We start from the raw sequence: 19,808 nt of genomic DNA on the forward strand, positions 1-19,808 counted from the left end.
TACCAAACTACTGATACGAAGAACCACTGAACATGGCCTAGAAGACCAAACCAAAAACATGAGTAAATCCAGGAACTGTGCCTTATCATCCCTCAAGAAAAACCTAGAGGAAACTCTCTGTCTTGCAAGACGACTCACAGCTCATCGAGACTGCCAATCTCGCTGCTCTGACAGAGGAGAACAGACACACAGGGGCCTCCCTGACAGACCAGCGCTGAGTTCCCAAAGAGATGGCACCACTCAATGTTCCAAGCGAATCACTTTGACCCTGGAACCACAACAGTCATCCCAGCCTAGCCACGGTAAGAGACTGGAGCAGAGAGAAAAATGAGCTCCAGAAAATTCCCACTGTTAACCGAGAAGCTGAGCAGCCAAGATGGGAAGCATAACCGAGTAAGGAAGACTGTGTGAGGGCTAGGCAGAACTCCATCCATGTCGACAACTGCTCAGTAGCGATAGAGCTGCTGGAGGGAAAACAACTGAGATCTCAGGAGCAAAGTCATCCTCAGACTCCCAGCTCCTGGAAAATAACAGATACAGGAAGCCAATCAGCCTCCACAGAAAAGGATAAAGAAACAGCTGACTACTCTGCAAATCCAACAGGAGGAAATCTGCAGAAATGCCTAACATCTTATGTTGGCGAGTTCCCAACTCATTAGGAAGCCACCAGAAAACTTATAGGAGTCAGAGGAAAAGACAAATGTGCGAGAATAGCCGCTAAAAACATGTCTGACTGAAGGAATGAGAGATGAAACAGTTAGTCCTGGTGCACCATCCTCGAACTGTAGGATCTCAGCTACACAGGGTTAAATAGAGCAGAGGAAGGATGTAAGAGAAATGCTGAAGATAGCAACCCCTGGCGATGCTAAGCCACGCGGGATGCAATAACCACCATAGGAGATAGTTAGGGCTGCAGACGGCATGCTGAGAAAGGCACCATCAAGCCTTTGAATAATTTAGAGTTCGAGGATCTCAGAGAGGAAGAACAAGAAGGCAGCTAGCTGCTTCAAATGGTGAAAGAAATGAGGTCACCAAGGAGAAAAGAGATCACAAAGGAGAGAAAGATAATAAACAAGCAAGAGAAAGTAAATCAAAATCCACTAATGGCAATATACGCAAGCTGTGATAGCTAGAAAACTTGTGCCAACACCTGGGAAAAGGATACTGATATATGAAGTATGGAGAGAAACCATGAGCCCACAAACAAAATGCTTTGGCTCGAAATGACAGTTATAAATTCCTTGCAAACAGCTGTGGAAAGACCACTGATACACCAGGTATGCAGAGAAACAAACTGTAAAGTATGACCTCAGTAGGATCGTTTGAACAGAAAAAACTGTCAATGCAAAATACACTTAACAGCAAGTAACAAACATTACAGAAATTTCTCGACGTCTGGAATATTGAAGGAGAAAAAAACCATATGGTTCTGCAAAGCTAAAAGAAGGTCCCCCTGAGAATAGACCCACAGAAACAGAAAAATATGAGAAACTGACATGTTGTCACAATCTCCGGTGGACATACGTTGTGCCTTTTCTAAAGTGTAAAAGTCTTTTTTTTTTTTTCTTAAGAGAACATGACAGAATAGGAGAATCATCCCCAAACCATCCACTGGGCTACGGGGAACGTAACAGTTCAACAGATAGTGCTTCGCTACCTAACTCAGGGATGAGAGGAGATGAGCACCTAATGTAGCAGACCAGAGAAAGTAAGGAGGGATGAGAGGAGATGAGCACCTAATGTAGCAGACCAGAGAAAGTAAGGAGGTCTTCCAACAGTAAGGATCTTCCAAGAGAGCACACCATAATATACAATAGTGGGAGATGAGCCCACAAAAACAGGTGCCCAAAAAGTTGCTCTAACTAAAAGAGCACAACTCACTAGTCATACCAAACCAGTCAGACAGCCCTCCGGAAAAAAAAACCCTGCATGAGCAAGGCTAGAAGCATGTGCTGAACCACCAAGCAGAACCAGGGCAGCTACTAGCTGCAAACCTGAAAGGCATGAGCAAATAGCAGAACAGATGGGCGAAAGGTAACAGTCCCAGAGATTATCAGGGCTAGCACACATCTAGAACCCTAGAATACCAGAGAGAACATAGCACAGCGGATAAAACAGACTGTAAAAAAACAGACCCTCAAATAAATAAGGGTGTAAATTCCAGAAGAATACAAAAGGGAAAGAAACCTGAACCATGCAGAGAAACATTAGATCACTAGTAAAAAAGGCCCGTTTCCGAAACCAATGAAACGGGCGCTAGCATGTGGTTTTTTTTTGTGTGTGTGTGTGTGTGTGTGTGTGATTGTGTGAGGGTGGGGTGTGTGTGCAGGTTGTTGATGTGTGTCTTTTTTTTTTTGTTTGTTTTTTTGCTTGGGGGGTTGGGGGATGTGCTGTGCTATGCTGGCAAAGTGGGATGGATTGGTGTGTGGCTTTGAGGGTGTGTGTGGTTTTGTCTGTCAAGGAGGTTTGTGGAGGGGGGTCTTTCTGTTGGTGAAATGTAAATGTGGTTGTAGGGGGGGTCAGCCTTTGCTGAGTGGTGGATTGTTTTTTCCGGGGTTTTTTTTTGTGTTGTGCTGAGGCAGCAGTGTTGTTTTAGATGGGCGGAAGGTAGAGGAGCACGTTCTTGGTCTGTCGGTATTTTTGGGCCGTTTCAGGGCTGCTGTAGGGGAACACTGGAAGAGAAATGTGCTGTGGGAAGCAGCGCCGTCTTTTTCCGTTGGACTGGGGTTCTGGGCATCCTGGAGGTGGGAGACGGCTTGCCTGAGGACGGGGATGGTTGTTTTAAGTTGGCGGAAGGGAGAGGAGCACGGTCTCAGGCCATCAGGTGGTGATCTGGTATGTTCGGTCCATTTCAGGCCGGCTGCAGGGGAATGCTGGAACATGCGCTACGGGAAGCTGCGCCATCTTTTTCCGGGTGCTCTGGGAATCCCCGAGGTGGGAGACGGCTTGCCTGAGGCTGGGGATGGTTGGGCACGGCCGCTTTGGCAAAAGGGGAAGAGGAAGGGGGTGGGGAGTTACCTGTAGCTGCGTGAGAAAACGGGTATTCTTTGTTTTGTATTATTAGTTTGCATTTCTGTTGAAGAAAGAGTGGATGCCTTTTGAATGATGGAGGTGGTGCGTTGGTGTGCGGTTGTTTCGTTAGTTTGGCAGCCAGTCTCCAGCAATTCCTAGGCAGGGAAGGAGTAGGGAAACACTCCTCCCCCTTCCTTGGTCGCTGTTTGCTGCTGGCTGGGTCGCGGGTAATCCTTCCAGCTGGGCCGCAGCTTGTCCTGTTCGCCCACGTCCCAGATGGTGATGGGTACGTTGTTTTCCGGCTCCTCTGACTCCATGTCAAGCGATCCCAAATATAGTCTTTGCTATGGGCCCTCTGGCACTCTTCAGTACTGGCATTAGGCATTTAAAAATTTCTCCCCCCCCCCCGGTCTATTTTTGCACATACCCACAGCAGGAATATTCTTCTCTCGTTCCAGCGGTAGTTCTGTGCTCTCCGTGCTGCACAGATAATGAGCCATTCTGCTGGGGAATGCTCCTCCCTTATTGTCACGTAGTTTCCTCTGATTGGTCCGTCTTACGTTGCCTAGTGTTGCCTGGGAATGGTGTTGTGATGGTCCTTTGTGTTTCAGAATGTTGAGGGTGTTTTTTCTGATTGGTCCGTCATGCGAGGGTGGGGCAGAGAGACATGGTCAGTGTTCTGGCTTCACCACCATGAATCCATGAACCCTTCAGGAAGTGACTGAGTGACTTCAGAACGTTGAGGGTGAGTTTTATTATAGTAGATGCCCTGGCATTATATAGAGACCAGAGAAATTAGAAATAACTTGTGTCTGCATTAATCAGCTTTCGGCAGGCAAACGAGACACCCTCAACAAGTAAACTATACTAGTATAAAACCAATAGGTTATGTCCTTGCAGATTTCCAATTCTAGAAAAAACTATTAGATATTGTCCATTCACCATACAAACTGTAAAGAAGTACAGACCTACAGAGCACAGAGAAGTTTCTGTGCCCTATTTAGATGTCGGAGAAAACAGCATATTGTGTCCTTGCAACACCCAGAATCTAGAGAAATTAATTATTTTATCCTGCATATACAGAATCTGGTAGTCAGAAAAAAAATCCTTACCAGAGATAGTTTTTATTTACACTCATACTGTATCAGATTCTGGCAGCTTCGATGCAAGGAAAGGGAAACCACAGGAGAGAGTACCTCCCACTCCAGACAAACACAAAACATGGTAGTCTGCACTCTAGCTCACTTCACCATAAAGCAGCTGAAAGAAAAAAAAAATATAGAGAGAGTCTGCCCCCGCACACACAAACCTCTCATTCTGCAATGGCTGTTCGTCCTTCAAATTAACAGCGCGAAAGGCAGAGGAAATCTTCTCCCCTCCGGAGGAGACCTCATAGCACTACCGAAGAGGCCGCAGGAACAATAGCAGACCGCTATCAGAAAGGTCTGCGCTGCTCCTCCACAGCTACAAACAACTGCACAGAGATTACGCAAATATCATGCTAATTGCATTTAAATTATGTAATTTTCAATTCAGCACAATGCTCAAAGAAAGGCGCCTCAAACAAGGACGCTCTTACAACGGGAATTTTACGCCAGCTCCGAGCTGACGTTAGGTAAGCAGCCTAGCAAATTACTTTGAATAGGCGACTTTGCAAATACAGAACTCTTGCCTAAAAGGTATGGGTCTGAAATTCTTTTAAGAAAGGTGACTACCGTTACGTGCAAGCTAGAAGATGCTTTAATGGATGAGGTTGCCTTTAAGATACAAAAAATTAAGCGAACATTTTACAAAATGGCGCCAGAGCTTAAGCCAGATAAGATCCTAGGTTTTAAATTTAAATCTCTCCCAAATTTCCTAATATATACAGCAAATATTAAAAGACTAGTAAAAGAAGCCCGTTTCAGAGCAAATTGAAACGGGCGCTAGCAAGGTTTTCGTCGCCAACACCCTCCTCCCTCCCTGGCCAACCCCTTCGTTGTTCTGGCATTGCTCCACCCCCGTCATGACGTTAGACGCGAGGGCGGGGGTCCGGAGTGATTTCCCACCCATCCCCGCCTCCCTGCCTCCCTCCCTGCCAACCCCTTCGTTGTTCTGCCATTGCTCCGCCCTCAAGGGCGGGGCCCGGAGCGATTTCCCACCCCCACCTCCCTGCCTCCCTCCCTGCCAACCCTTCGTTGTTCTGCCATTGCTCCGCCCTCGAGGGCGGGGCCCCGGAGCGATTTGGTGGCTTCACCACCACGAACCTTCGAACCTTTTTGAAGGAAGTCAGAGCTTGGCTTCACTGACGTCAGTGTCCTCAGAACGTTGAGGGTGAGTTTTATTATAGTAGATGGGTGGGAGTGGGGTTGGGTATTAGCTGCTATATAGACATTAGAGGGAACTGTACTATTTTCCTGCCACAAGGTACTTACCCTTACCCTCGTATCGGGGCTGCTGCACTGGTGACTCCTCCTCCTGGCCATCCAGGGCTCTCTTTTGTGCACATGTGCTGGGCACATATCCCTCTCCTTACTTCCCAATGTTCAGTACTAACAGCGATCATAAAATGTGCATGCCATTAACGCTGAGCATTGGGAAGTTATTTGCCGTGCTGTAGTGGCAGTATTTCTGGCACTGTTTTGGTACAGCACTGGAGTTTTGAGCATCTGGACCTAAGAGTTTAAATTTGGCTTCCAGAACCTCCATCCCACATGTACCCAGACAGCTGGCTCCTCCTCAGCGCTGTCTAAAATCCGATCTAGGTGACACGTGAAGTCCACTACCTTTGCACCAGGCAAGCAAGTAACCAGCGATCCTCACAGCCATCAGCCACCCAGTTATTTATATGCCTAATGATCAAATCACCAATTACAACAGCTGTCCCAACCCTTCTCTCCTGGGCAGAAGATCCTGGAGACACATCATCGGTGAAGAGGATATTGCATCTGCTAGTGGGCAGGTTCCTGCCTACAGAAAGACTTACTACTTCACTAGGGTGAGGCACTCCTTTTAGGTGAACTGCCTCCTCCAAAGCAGCACAGGGGCTGCCAGACTGGAGATTAAACTTCTCTACAATATCCCTCTAGGTCTCCTCTATGTACCCCTCTGTCTCCCTCAGCTACTCCAAGTCTGTTACTCTAGCCTCAAGAGAACGGACTCGTTCTCTCAGATTTAGGAGCTCTTTGCATCGAGCACATATATATAACCATTCAATGCAACAGAATGGATAACACCCATCTCATTGCTAGACTGTCTGGCATCTTAATATTATGAGTTGTTTAATTAAAACTTAAGGTACTAGGGATATTAGACTAATACCGAAAAACCCAAGAAACCAGCGAATGACATCACCACTATCGACCTGTGGCCTCCATCCCACTTATAACCAAACTGATGGAAAATAGAGTAACCTTCCAACTTAACGAATTCATACAAAAGTTCTCCATACTACATGAATCATAATCGGGTTTCGACCTGCACACAGCAAGGAAACAGTATTACTCACCCTGGTATCCAAGTCAAACAAGAAATTTCAATTGGCAACAAAATACTTCTTCTGCAGTTTGACCTATCCAGTGCATTTGACATGGTAGACCATGAAATTTTCACAAAATTACTGACAAAATAGGGATCGGCGGAAAACATCATTAAATGGATAAAAAGTTTCATCACCACCAGATCTTATCAAGTCAAATCAACATTTTCAATATCGCCTACGTGGCCATCAAATGTGGAGTCCCCAAGGCTCACCCCTATCCCCGATCCTCTTCAACCTCATGATGATTCCTCTGGCCAAATACCTATCTAAATCTGACCTAAACCCCTTCATCTACGCTGATGATGTCACAATATTCATTCCCTTCCAATCCAACCTCACACAAATCTCGATAAAATAATCACTGCCATGAACATCCTAACATCCTGGGCCAACGCTTTCAAGAATGAAATTGAACAAAGAAAAAACTCAATGTCTAATCCTTTCATCACAACACTCTAACCCTGCTCCCAACTACCCTGAACAACCCTAGACATTACAATCCCATATCTGACATCTAAAAATCCTATGAGTAACATTACACAAACACTTACCTTAGATACTCATGCAAAAGCCACGACGAAGATGATGTTCAACATAATGTGGGTACTGAAAGAGTGAAACCATTCCTCCCACAGAAAACTTTCCGCAACCTAGTGCAATCCACAGTACTTACCCATGCCGACTACTGCAACAGTATCTTCATCGGCTGCAAAGCCCAAATCATGAAACAACGCCAAACTGCCCAAAACACAGCAGCTAGACTTATTTTTGGCAAATTATGATTCAAAAGCACAACACCACTTCGAGAAAAGCTACACTGGCTCCCTATCAAGGAACGAATAAACTTCAAAGCCCACACTATGATCCACAAGATTGTCAATGGCGAATCTCCAAGCTACATGTCCAACCTGAGCTATCTTCCAGCCAGGAACCAATCCAACCTCTTCTGGAACATATCTCAACCTTCATCTTCCAACTGTAAAGGCCTCAAATACAAAACCTATTATGCATCCAACTTCTCTGTCATAGGCAGCCAACTCTGGAATGCCTTACCTCAACATATCTGAAAAACCAGCGAACACCTACCCTTCCGAAAGCTGCTGAAGACTTACCTATTCAAACAAGCCTACCCAAACGACCCTACAAAGTCTCGTACCTAACCCACACCACAACCTAAACCCACACTCCAATTCCTTCCCCAATCTCATACTATTGTCCACTCTTTTTAACTGTGTTATCTCCATGATACTATGTACCATACTTTGTATTATCTCTGTGATACTATGTACCATACTTTGTAAGGCCGCACTGAACCTGCTATTGAGCTGGAAACAGCGGGTTATAATGCCACAAATAAATAAATAAAAATATAAGATTATATGGTACAGTATATTGTGTGATTTATTTAGTGTTTGCTTTCTCAGAAAGTAATGAAATGTAATTAAAACTTTGTATGAAAACTCTCCCCTTTCTTGTTATCCTAATTAGTATAACTGACTATAAATGATGAGATGTTTTAGGGGTGGGCATGAAGACTGAACTAGGCCCTGCTGTGCCCTCTACAGGATGTTAATGCTGTAGGCAGTGCCAGTTAAGTTTCTACCTCTGACAGAAAGTTCAAATTTAAAACTATGGGGAAAAGGGTTTTACATCATGGAAACTAGTTAATGAAGTCAGCTTTTTAAATTCAAACTGTCTTATTAATAAACCTACAATTTCTCTTTTATTCCCAATCTTTAAATCACCAAACACTGAGCAAAATAATTTTCATGTACACAGAGAAAGGTTGCCACGATTTGGGTTTCTGCCAGGTACTTGTGACCTGACTTGGCCACTGTTTGGAAAACAGAATACTGAGCTAGATGGACCACTGGTCTGGCCCAGTATGGTTACTCTTATGTCCTCTCTCAGAACTTCTCTGTTCCCCAGTTTTGCAAGGCACCCCTACAATTCTCAAGTCTACTAATTTTTAAAACTACTTAAGAAATTTGCATAATACACATTATTCAATTACATCATTTATTGCTTCCTCTAGATCATTAATGAATAAGTTGAATAGTGGAATATCTCCGGAACCTGTACTGTGCTCAATGTTCATCTCCCCATTAGGAAAGCTGGCGATTTAGGCCTACTCTATGTCCAAGTCTTTAAAGCAGTTACCAATCCACAACAGAAATCTACCTCCAATCCCAAGACTTCTTACAATTTCCTCAGGAGTCTCATGAGGTACTTTGTCTAATGCCTTCTGAAAGCGAATGCTACATACCTGTAGAAGGTATTCTCCGAGGACAGCAGGCTGATTGTTCTCACTGATGGGTGACGTCCACGGCAGCCCCTCCAATCGGAATCTTTACTAGCAAAGTCCTTTGCTAGTCCTCGCGCGCATGCGCGGCCGTCTTCCCCGCCGAAACCGGCTCGAGCCGGCCAGTCTCGTATGTAGCAAAAGAGATACAAGGGAAGACACAACTCCAAAGGGGAGGCGGGCGGGTTTGGTGAGAACAATCAGCCTGCTGTCCTCGGAGAATACCTTCTACAGGTATGTAGCATTCGCTTTCTCTCCGAGGACAAGCAGGCTGCTTGTTCTCACTGATGGGGTATCCCTAGCCCCCAGGCTCACTCAAAACACAACCATGGTCAATTGGGCCTCGCAACGGCGAGGACATAACTGAGATTGACCTAAAAAATTTACCAACTAACTGAGAGTGCAGCCTGGAACAGAACAAACAGGGCCCTCGGGGGGTGGAGTTGGATCCTAAAGCCCAAACAGGTTCTGAAGAACTGACTGCCCCGAACCGACTGTCGCGTCGGGTATCCTGCTGCAGGCAGTAATGAGATGTGAATGTGTGGACAGATGACCACGTCGCAGCTTTGCAATTTCTTCAATGGAGGCTGACTTCAAGTGGGCTACCGACGCAGCCATGGCTCTAACATTATGAGCCGTGACATGACCTTCAAGAGCCAGCCCCGCCTGGGCGTAAGTGAAGGAAATGCAATCTGCTAGCCAATTGGATATGGTGCGTTTCCCTACAGCCACTCCCCTCCTATTGGATCAAAAGAAACAAACAATTGGGCGGACTGTCTGTTGGGCTGTGTCCGCTCCAGGTAGAAGGCCAATGCTCTCTTGCAGTCCAATGTGTGCAGCTGACGTTCAGCAGGGCAGGAATGAGGACGGGGAAAGAATGTTGGCAAGACAATTGACTGGTTCAGATGGAACTCCGACACGACCTTTGGCAAGAACTTAGGGTGAGTGCGGAGGACTACTCTGTTATGATGAATTTGGTGTAAGGGGCCTGGGCTACCAGGGCCTGAAGCTCACTGACTCTACGAGCTGAAGTAACTGCCACCAAGAAAATGACCTTCCAGGTCAAGTACTTCGGATGGCAGGAATTCAGTGGCTCAAAAGGAGGTTCATCAGCTGGGTGAGAACGACATTGAGATCCCATGACACTGTAGGAGGCTTGACAGGGGGCTTTGACAAAAGCAAACCTCTCATGAAGCGAACAACTAAAGGCTGTCCTGAGATCGGCTTACCTTCCACACGGTAATGGTATGCACTGATTGCACTAAGGTGAACTCTTACAGAGTTGGTCTTGAGACCAGACTCAGACAAGTGCAGAAGGTATTCAAGCAGGGTCTGTGTAGGACAAGAGCGAGGATCTAGGGCCTTGCTGTCACACCAGACGGCAAACCTCCTCCATAGAAAGAAGTAACTCCTCTTAGTGGAATCTTTCCTGGAAGCAAGCAAGATGCGGGAGACACCCTCTGACAGACCCAAAGAGGCAAAGTCTACGCTCTCAACATCCAGGCCGTGAGAGCCAGGGACCGGAGGCTGGGATGCAGAAGCGCCCCTTCGTCCTGTGTGATGAGGGTCGGGAAACACTCCAATCTCCACGGTTCTTCTGAGGATAACTCCAGAAGAAGAGGGAACCAGATCTGACGCGGCCAAAAGGAGCAATCAGAATCATGGTGCCTCGGTCTTGCTTGAGTTTCAACAAAGTCTTCCCCACCAGAGGAATGGGAGGATAAGCATACAGCAGGCCCTCCCCCCAATCCAGGAGGAAGGCATCCGATGCCAGTCTGCCGGGGGCCTGAAGCCTGGAACAGAACTGAGGGACTTTGTGGTTTGCTCGAGATGCGAAGAGATCCACCAAGGGGGTGCCCCACGCTTGGAAGATCTGGCGCACCACTCGGGAGTTGAGCGACCACTCGTGAGGTTGCATAATCCTGCTCAGTCTGTCGGCCAGACTGTTGTTTACGCCTGCCAGATATGTGGCTTGGAGCATCATGCCTTGACGGCGAGCCCAGAGCCACATGCTGACGGCTTCCTGACACAGGGGGCGAGATCCGGTGCCCCCCTGCTTGTTGACATAGTACATGGCAACCTGGTTGTCTGTCTGAATTTGGATAATTTGGTGGGACAGCCGATCTCTGAAAGCCTTCAGAGCGTTCCAGATCGCTCGCAACTCCAGAAGATTGATCTGTAGATCGCGTTCCTGGAGGGACCAGCTTCCTTGGGTGTGAAGCCCATCGACATGAGCTCCCCATCCCAGGAGAGACGCATCCGTGGTCAGCACTTTTTGTGGCTGAGGAATTTGGAAAGGACGTCCCAGAGTCAAATTGGACCAAATCGTCCACCAATACAGGGATTCGAGAAAACTCGTGGACAGGTGGATCACGTCTTCTAGATCCCCAGCAGCCTGAAACCACTGGGAAGCTAGGGTCCATTGAGCAGATCTCATGTGAAGGCGGGCCATGGGAGTCACATGAACTGTGGAGGCCATGTGGCCCAGCAATCTCACATCTGCCGAGCCGTGATCTGCTGGGACGCTCGCACCCGCGAGACGAGGGACAACAAGTTGTTGGCTCTCGCCTCTGGGAGATAGGCGCGAGCCGTCCGAGAATCCAGTAGAGCTCCTATGAATTTGAGTCTCTGCGCCGGGAGAAGGTGGGACTTTGGGTAATTTATCACAAACCCCAGCAGCTCCAGGAGGCGAATAGTCATCTGCATGGACTGCAGGGCTCCTGCCTTGGACGTGTTCTTCACCAGCCAATCGTCGAGATATGGGAACACGTGCACCCCCAGCCTGCGAAGTGCTGCTGCTACTACAGCCAAGCAATTTGTGAACACCCTGGGCGCAGAGGCGAGCCCAAAGGGTAGCACACAGTACTGTAAGTGACGTGTGCCCAGCTGAAATCGCAGATACTGTCTGTGAGCTGGCAGTATCGGGATGTGTGTGTAGGCATCCTTCAAGTCCAGAGAGCATAGCCAATCGTTTTCCTGAATCATGGGAAGTAGGGTGCCCAGGGAAAGCATCCTGAACTTTTCTTTGACCAGATATTGTTCAGGGCCCTTAGGTCTAGGATGGGACGCATCCCCCCTGTTTTCTTTTCCACAAGGAAGTACCTGGAATAGAATCCCAGCCCTTCTTGCCCGGATGGCACGGGCTCGACCGCATTGGCGCTGAGAAGGGCGGAGAGTTCCTCTGCAAGTACCTGCTTGTGCTGGAAGCTGTAAGACTGAGCTCCCGGTGGACAATTTGGAGGTTTTGAGGCCAAATTGAGGGTGTATCCTTGCCGGACTATTTGGAGAACCCACTGATCGGAGGTTATGAGAGGCCACCTTTGGTGAAAGCTTTCAACCTCCCCCCGACCGGCAGGTCGCCCGGCACTGACACTTGTATGTCGGCTATGCTCTGCTGGAGCCAGTCAAAAGCTCGCCCCTTGCTTTTGCTGGGGAGCCGCGGGGCCTTGCTGAGGCGCACGCTGCTGACGAGAGCGAGCGCGCTGGGGCTTAGCCTGGGCCGCAGGCTGTCGAGAAGGAGGATTGTACCTACGCTTGCCAGAAGAGTAGGGAACAGTCCTCCTTCCCCCAAAAAATCTTCTACCTGTAGAGGTAGATGCTGAAGGCTGCCGGCGGGAGAACTTGTCGAATGCGGTATCCCGCTGGTGGAGATGCTCTACCACCTGTTCGACCTTCTCTCCAAAAATATTGTCCGCACGGCAAGGCGAGTCCGCAATCCGCTGCTGGAGTCTATTCTCCAGGTTGGAGGCACGCAGCCATGAGAGCCTGCGCATCACCACACCTTGAGCAGCGGCCCTGGACGCAACATCAAAGGTGTCATACACCCCTCTGGCCAGGAATTTCTGCACGCCTTCAGCTGCCTGACCACCTCCTGAAAAGGCTTGGCTTGCTCAGGGGGGAGCGCATCAACCAAGCCCGCCAACTGCCGCACATTGTTCCGCATGTGTATGCTCGTGTAGAGCTGGTAAGACTGGATTTTGGCCACGAGCATAGAGGAATGGTAGGCCTTCCTCCCAAAGGAGTCTAAGGTTCTAGAGTCTTTGCCCGGGGGCGCCGAAGCATGCTCCCTAGAACTCTTAGCCTTCTTTAGGGCCAGATCCACAACTCCAGAGTCGTGAGGCAACTGGGTGCGCATCAGCTCTGGGTCCCCATGGATCCGGTACTGGGACTCGATCTTCTTGGGGATGTGGGGATTACTTAATGGCTTGGTCCAGTTCGCAAGCAATGTCTTTTTCAGGACATGGTGCAAGGGAACAGTGGACGCTTCCTTAGGTGGAGAAGGATAGTCCAGGAGCTCAAACATTTCAGCCCTGGGCTCGTCCTCCACAACCACCGGGAAGGGGATGGCCGTAGACATCTCCCGGACAAAGGAAGCGAAAGACAGACTCTCAGGAGGAGAAAGCTGTCTTTCAGGGGAGGGAGTGGGATCAGAAGGAAGACCCTCAGACTCCTCGTCAGAGAAATATCTGGGGTCTTCCTCTTCTTCCCACGAGGCCTCACCTTCGGTGTCAGACACAAGTTCACGAACCTGTGTCTGCAACCTCGCCCGGCTCGACTCAGTGGAGCCACGTCCACGATGGGGGCGTCGAGAGGTAGACTCCCTCGCCCGCATCGGCGAAGCTCCCTCCGCCGACGTAGTCGGGGAGCCTTCCTGGGAGGTGGCCGCAGCCGGCACCGCACGCGGTACCGACGTCGAGGACCTCACCCCGGGCCATGGGCCAGCCGGCGCCACGCTCGACGGTACCGGAGGCGCAAGCACCGCCCGGTACCGGGAGGGGTAGGGCGCAACAGCTCTCCCAGAATCTCTGGGAGAACGGCCCGGAGGCTCTCGTTCAGAGCGGCTGCAGAGAAAGGCAATGGAGGTCAATGCAGGCGTCGACGTCCAGAACCTGTTCCGGGCGTGGAGGCTGTTCCGGGCTGTCCAGAGTGGAGCGCATCGACACCTCCTGAACAGAGGGTGAGCGGTCCTCTCTGTGCCGATGCCTGCTGGGTGCCGACTCCCTCGGCGACCCAGAGCTCTCGGTGCCAACGCGGGGAGGAGACTGGTGTCGATGCTTCTTCGACTTCTTCCGAAGCATGTCACCGGAGCTCCCCGGCACCGACGAGGAGGACGTAGAATCCAGCCGTCGCTTCCTCGGGGCCGAGGTCGAAAGAGGTCGATCTCGGGGGGGCTGTACCGCAGGAGCCCTCAGGGTAGGGGGAGACCCACCCGAAGGCTCACCGCCACCAGCAGGGGAATGGACAGCCCTCACCTGCACTCCTGACGATGCACCACCGTCCGACGACATCAGCAGACGAGGTCCCGGTACCACCGACGTCGATGCAGCTATCCGATGTCTCGGCGCCGATGCAGAGGGCCGATGCCTTGATGCACTGGCGGCCGAGGATGAAGGTCTGGACGCTGACGACGTCGATGCACTCGATGACCTTGGTGTCGATGCCGACGAAGAGCCCGAGAACAAAACGTTCCACTGGGCCAATCTCGCTACCTGAGTCCGCCTTTGTAACAGGGAACACAGACTACAGTTCTGAGGACGGTGCTCGGCCCCCAGACACTGAAGACACGACGAGTGCCTATCAGTGAGCGAGATTACCCGGGCGCACTGGGTGCACTTCTTGACGCCGCTGGAAGGCTTCGATGTCATGGGCGGAAAAATCACGCCGGCGAAGTCAAAATCCGAAATGACGAATTAGAGCACCAAAACTTTGAGGGAGAAAAAAATCTCGACCGAGGGCCGAAAGAGGCCTACCCCGACGACGAAAGAAAACTTACCGGGGCAAAGACTGGAAGTACGGGAAGGGGCAAACGAAACCCAAGGGGGTTTTCGGAGCACTTTCCGACGAATTTAAACCTTTTCCGAAGAAAAAACACGTCGATCTGAATAACGGACGCGCGAGGTCGACTCTCCGGGGCTCGACACGGCAAAACACAGCCGTACCGAGTGCGGACGAAAGAAGACTGGCCGGCTCGAGCCGGTTTCGGGCGGGAAGACGGCCGCGCATGCGCGTGCGCGCGGGCGCGCGAGGACTAGCAAAGGACTTTGCTAGTAAAGATTCCGATTGGAGGGGCTGCCGTGGACGTCACCCATCAGTGAGAACAAGCAGCCTGCTTGTCCTCGGAGAAAAGATACTTATTTGAATAAGAGGAGCCAGCAGATTTTGTGCAAGTTAAATCTTCAAAACTAATAGCAAGGTAAGCTATGATTTCCATTTACTAAATTTACTTTCCCCCATTAATCCATGTTTGCTACATGGTCAGTACTTCTGTTCTTACAGCTTCCACCATTTTATCTGGTTTATAATTTAATATTTCAATTCAGCCTTTCCTGGCTACAGAGCAGATCACAATTGCAAAAAGTGAGGCAATTGTTGAAAGTTTCTGATGGAACTATTTAGGAATAAAATAGTACTAAAATGCAAGAATTATAATAAGATGAGATAAATTACAATTGGGGATATGTTTAATCTTCAGTGGGTAAAACCAAGGAGATGGCTATATTGAAACAAGTCTTAAGCATTTCTAATCAATCTTACAAAAAATCATTTTAGAATACAGCCATAGCATTCAGTCAGGAAGATTTCAGAATTGGCATATGGGATGAGCCAGTTCAGAAACATCACAAAGGAATACCTAGTCTCAGAACGTTCAATATCGATGTGTTCGATTTATCATCCAAGCAGCTTACAGAAGAAAAGGTGCCATTGTTGAATAAAGGTATCTCTAGTTCCAATGATCTGTTAACAATAAATATGATTTTTTACAAATCTTGAAACTTGTATTTGTGCGATTTGAAACTAGCAATATTTTTCGTTAATATTCCAAAGGACTTGCACAGATGTTACTGAGATGTTAAATCTTGTTTGGATATTCCCAGGGCCTGTGGAACCTAATAGTGTGTCATTTGAGAACATGCTTGTCCAAACCATGTTGAGCTATCTTGAAATAATCTCTTCTTTCTTTATGTACCAAAGACAAGAATTTTATAGGATCCTTCTATAGTTAATCAAATTACCATACAAAGAAGGGGAAATTTTTTGGATGACTGGTAATTGTAAACCGCTTAATGCCTACCAAAGAAAAGTATATCAATGAATATATCATGTTACAGTAATTCAATTGTACAACTTTAATCATCCTTTAAACAGAGACACATTAGGTATACACTCAGAAAACAAAACCACTCTTAGGGCCCTGTTTACTAAGCAACGTTATAGGCGCATTAACGTTTTTAATGCATGTTAACCATGTATGCATGCTAACCATGTACGTGCCTACAATATCCTTATAGGCGCCTACATGGATGGCACGCTAAAAAACATTAACTCACCTTAGTAACAGGGCCCTTAGTGATACTTTGTCTATGGGTGTCATACAAAAACTCAAAATAAATATATACATTTTGAGAATGTTATCCTATTTTTTAATTGGCTACTATGATCTATAAAAGCACAGATCACCTTCCAGGGCACCCAAGAAATATTTGCCATTGAGTCATTTTGGAAACAACAAATTGGGTTTACATTTGATTGGGTTTACATTTTTCACAACTACTGGCTTTTCAAGTATAATCACATTAAAGATTCAGCCAACTTAATCTAATGGCAGTAGTAAGTCAACATTGCAATATGCAGAATACAAATGCTATAAATAAATTGGTTACTCTAGAAATGTTAAGTAGTAGTAGTAGTAGTACTCTGGACATTATGCCATAATACACTAACATCTTACAAGAAACTGTAAACTCTAGCTCTAAGTAGTTTTACAAACTATCCCCCGTTTACTAAGCTGCGCTAATGCCAACACAGTCCATTCACTTTAAATGGACTATGTTGGCATTGCCGCAGTTTAGTAAATGGGGGGATATATTAATCAGGCAAACCAAGTTCAGGGCCTCTTTTACTAGTGCTCATCTGTTCTTGTCTTCCTCTATGTGGTCCCACCACATGAACCTTTATGTGGTTCCTACCACATGAACCTTTTCCTACCACAACCAAACGTAGTACTTGTATTGTTTTACTCCGGATTCTATCAACACCTCTCCGGTACCATGTAAGCCACATTGAGCCTGCAAATAGGTGGAAAAATGTGGGGTACAAATGTACAAATTAATAAAAGGCGCGCTAGCGTTTTAGTACATGATAACGTTAGAGACGTCCATAGGAATATATGGATGTCTCTAACATTTAGCGCGCACTAAAAACACCAGTGCGCCTTAGTAAAAGACCCCATCAATTTCTTAATATAAGAGCAGGCTGTATTTAAAAAAAAATTTTGTAGTTAATGGCCATGTTTCAACAAATAAAGAGAATGGCCATGAGAATGGCAATAACACCTTCAGCAGAATATTTTTGTGCTAACTTTGAAAATAAAATTTGCTTATCATAACATTGTTCCAAGACTTTTTTTTTTTTCCCATTTGAAGGATTGTAATGACTAGCTCAGTGGTTCCCAATCCTTGTCCTGGAGGTACCCCAGCCATTCAGGTTTTCAGGACATCCACAATATATATTCATGAGAGATTTGCTTTCCAAAGAAATCACACCTTGAAAGGTTATTTCATGTACAAGTTCAATATAATTATGGTAGATTTACTTTTAGTTAACTAAAAATGTAGAATGGGGGGGGGGGGGGAGAATTCTATAAATAGCGTTCAAAAAATGGGTGCCAGAAACGATAGGAAGTGCTTTTATATAAAGGGTGCGCATTCTTTATACCTGGCCCAAATCATGACAGACAGTTTCACTGAAGACTAAGATGAACAAATAGCCCAAACACATGCAACTACTGCCTGGGAAATTTTCTTCTTCGTTCCTGTTTCCAAACTTTACAGCAGACTCAGAGTTCACTAATTAGGGAAGAATGAGCATTGAAACAAAATGTCTATAGGGTATTTTATGGAGCCTAAAGGACCAGACGTCTCGCAGGTGCCCTTCCCTTCTCCATTTGTCTTGGAGCTACTAATGTCACGCCTCACAAACACACCCCACACGCTGGACTGTTCCATGTGTTGAACTGTACAGAACAAACTCACACAGACCAAGTGAAAGAAAGTTTGGTTGTCGAAAAGGTCCGAGACTCCGCGCCCCTCCCTTATGGCAGCTGTCAGGTTCCTTACCTGAGCCCACACTGTGAAGAACCGGCGGTCACCGCCGTCCACGCTCTTCCACAGCTCCCTCCAGGCCCGTCCGCCACCGTACCATGCTACGCCACCCCCCAAACAGAAGCAGCAACCCAGTGGCTGATCTCCCGTGGGGTCGTAGCCCACTTATCCCCCACCTCAGCCCGTTTACTGCCAACCGCCAAGCTAACATCTTCACGGAAGTGACCAGACTGTGACTGCTGGCTGCTGATGAGCTGCTTCTCTCGCGAGAGTAAATGAACGCGCGGACTCATCTCTGACTGGCGCGCTGTGATGTCGTTCAGAGGATGTGCTGGACTGTCGGTCACAAAACGGTTCTTTTTCCCACCCATTTGAAATTTCCGTCCTTTAGTTCCACTTTCTCCTGGTGCCGTAGGTTGACGTCTGATAGAATAAGTTTTACAATGTTAACTTCTAGGGCATTGCTTCACAGTATACCCAAGGTTGAATTGCCCACTTTAATTTCCACAAACCATAACCGGACCCCCCCCCCCCCAAACCCTAAAGCTAAGGGTGGAGGAGTGTCTGCTATTTAAAGTAAAAAGGATAGTATCTTAACATGAAAGACAGTTGCAGTTTTAATAAGACAGTATTAACTTTTTGTTGGGTCCTAGGCAAACAAGTATTGATTCTCCTCCTATTATAAATACATTTTTAAGCTTCCATAAATGGGGCTCTGCCTGATTCTAACTGCAGAGGAGAACCAGCAAAGGAATAAAGAGCATAAGAATAGTCATACTGGGTCAGATCAATGGTCCATTTAGCCCAGTATCCTGCTTCAGTGGCCAATCCAGCTCACATGTACCTGGCAGAAATCCAAAGAGCCAATTCCTGACTGGAAGTGACTGGAAGAGAAAGCACAGGTGATGGGGAAGAATGGCTTTGGTGCTCCTTCCTCTCCCCAAAAATTTTCTGCCAGTTGCTGATTTACAAGCAGAGCAAAAATCTGACTTGGTAGCCATTGAGTTACACAGTCAATGTTTGGGTCCTAGGCATGTGCCTAGTTTGCCTATGCTGTAATTCAGCACTGAGTTTTAGCACTGGTGTTTCTATGTATTCATTCAGTGCTGCCTTGGGCATGAAAACTAGGGTTGCAAACTTTAAATACTTGATTGTGGGGATGGGGAAGGAAGTATGTTCAATATCAATGCTACTTGCTCTGCTGCCTATATAGGAAAACCACAGAGCATCAAAAAACATTTTTGCATCTACTTCCCTGGTCCCCAGTTCACTCAGGGTTGGGGGTGCTAGCTGGCTGAACAGAAAGAGTGACAGATGGAGAGAGGGAGACATGCTGGCCCTGGGGTGGGGTTGAGTGGAGAACAGAAGGAAAGCAAGAGAGAATGAGATATGCTGGCCCTAGAAGGGTGAGGCAGTGGTGCAGAATTTAGGAAAAGTGAAGGATATACTGGACTTGGGGAGGAGGATAGGAATACAGAAGGACAAAGCTCAACATGTGGAGGGGTATACAGATATCAAAGAGTGATACTGGGCATGTGGGGGGGGGGCATAGGGACAGAGGTGAGCAATATCAGTGATTTGAGGTAGGGATACAGGGAAGGTGCTGGGCTGAGCAGATAAGAACACATAGGGAAGATGAGTGGTGAACATGGAGAGAGATGAAATGGACAAGGAGACCATGGCATGAGAGTTAAGAAAAGACAGAGGAAAATAAACCAAAGAGTGAGACCAACACCATTAAAAAAAAAAATAACCAGACAACAAAAGTAGAAAAAATAATTATATTTTCTATTTATTGATTAGAATATTTCAGTTTTTGGAATATTTATCTGCTAGAGCTGGTGCCAGGTATTAGAAATGGCTGGAACCTGTG

The 19,808-nt window shown here is 47.4% G+C and overlaps 1 protein-coding gene across 2 annotated transcripts in view; it reads right to left on the reverse strand.

Annotated features, from left to right (window-relative positions):
- Window positions 1-18,187, reverse strand: part of MICU2 (mitochondrial calcium uptake 2) — a 505,490-nt gene extending 487,303 nt beyond the window's left edge. For both annotated transcript variants that reach the window (XM_030200306.1, XM_030200305.1), the window contains exon 1: window positions 17,951-18,187. The gene's annotated coding sequence lies outside the window, so the exon portion shown is untranslated. The remainder of the gene's footprint in view (window positions 1-17,950) is intronic.
- Between the last annotated feature and the right edge of the window lie 1,621 nt (window positions 18,188-19,808).

The sequence above is a fragment of the Microcaecilia unicolor genome, chromosome 4 (assembly GCF_901765095.1).
Source record: "Microcaecilia unicolor chromosome 4, aMicUni1.1, whole genome shotgun sequence".
NCBI lineage: Eukaryota > Metazoa > Chordata > Amphibia > Gymnophiona > Siphonopidae > Microcaecilia > Microcaecilia unicolor.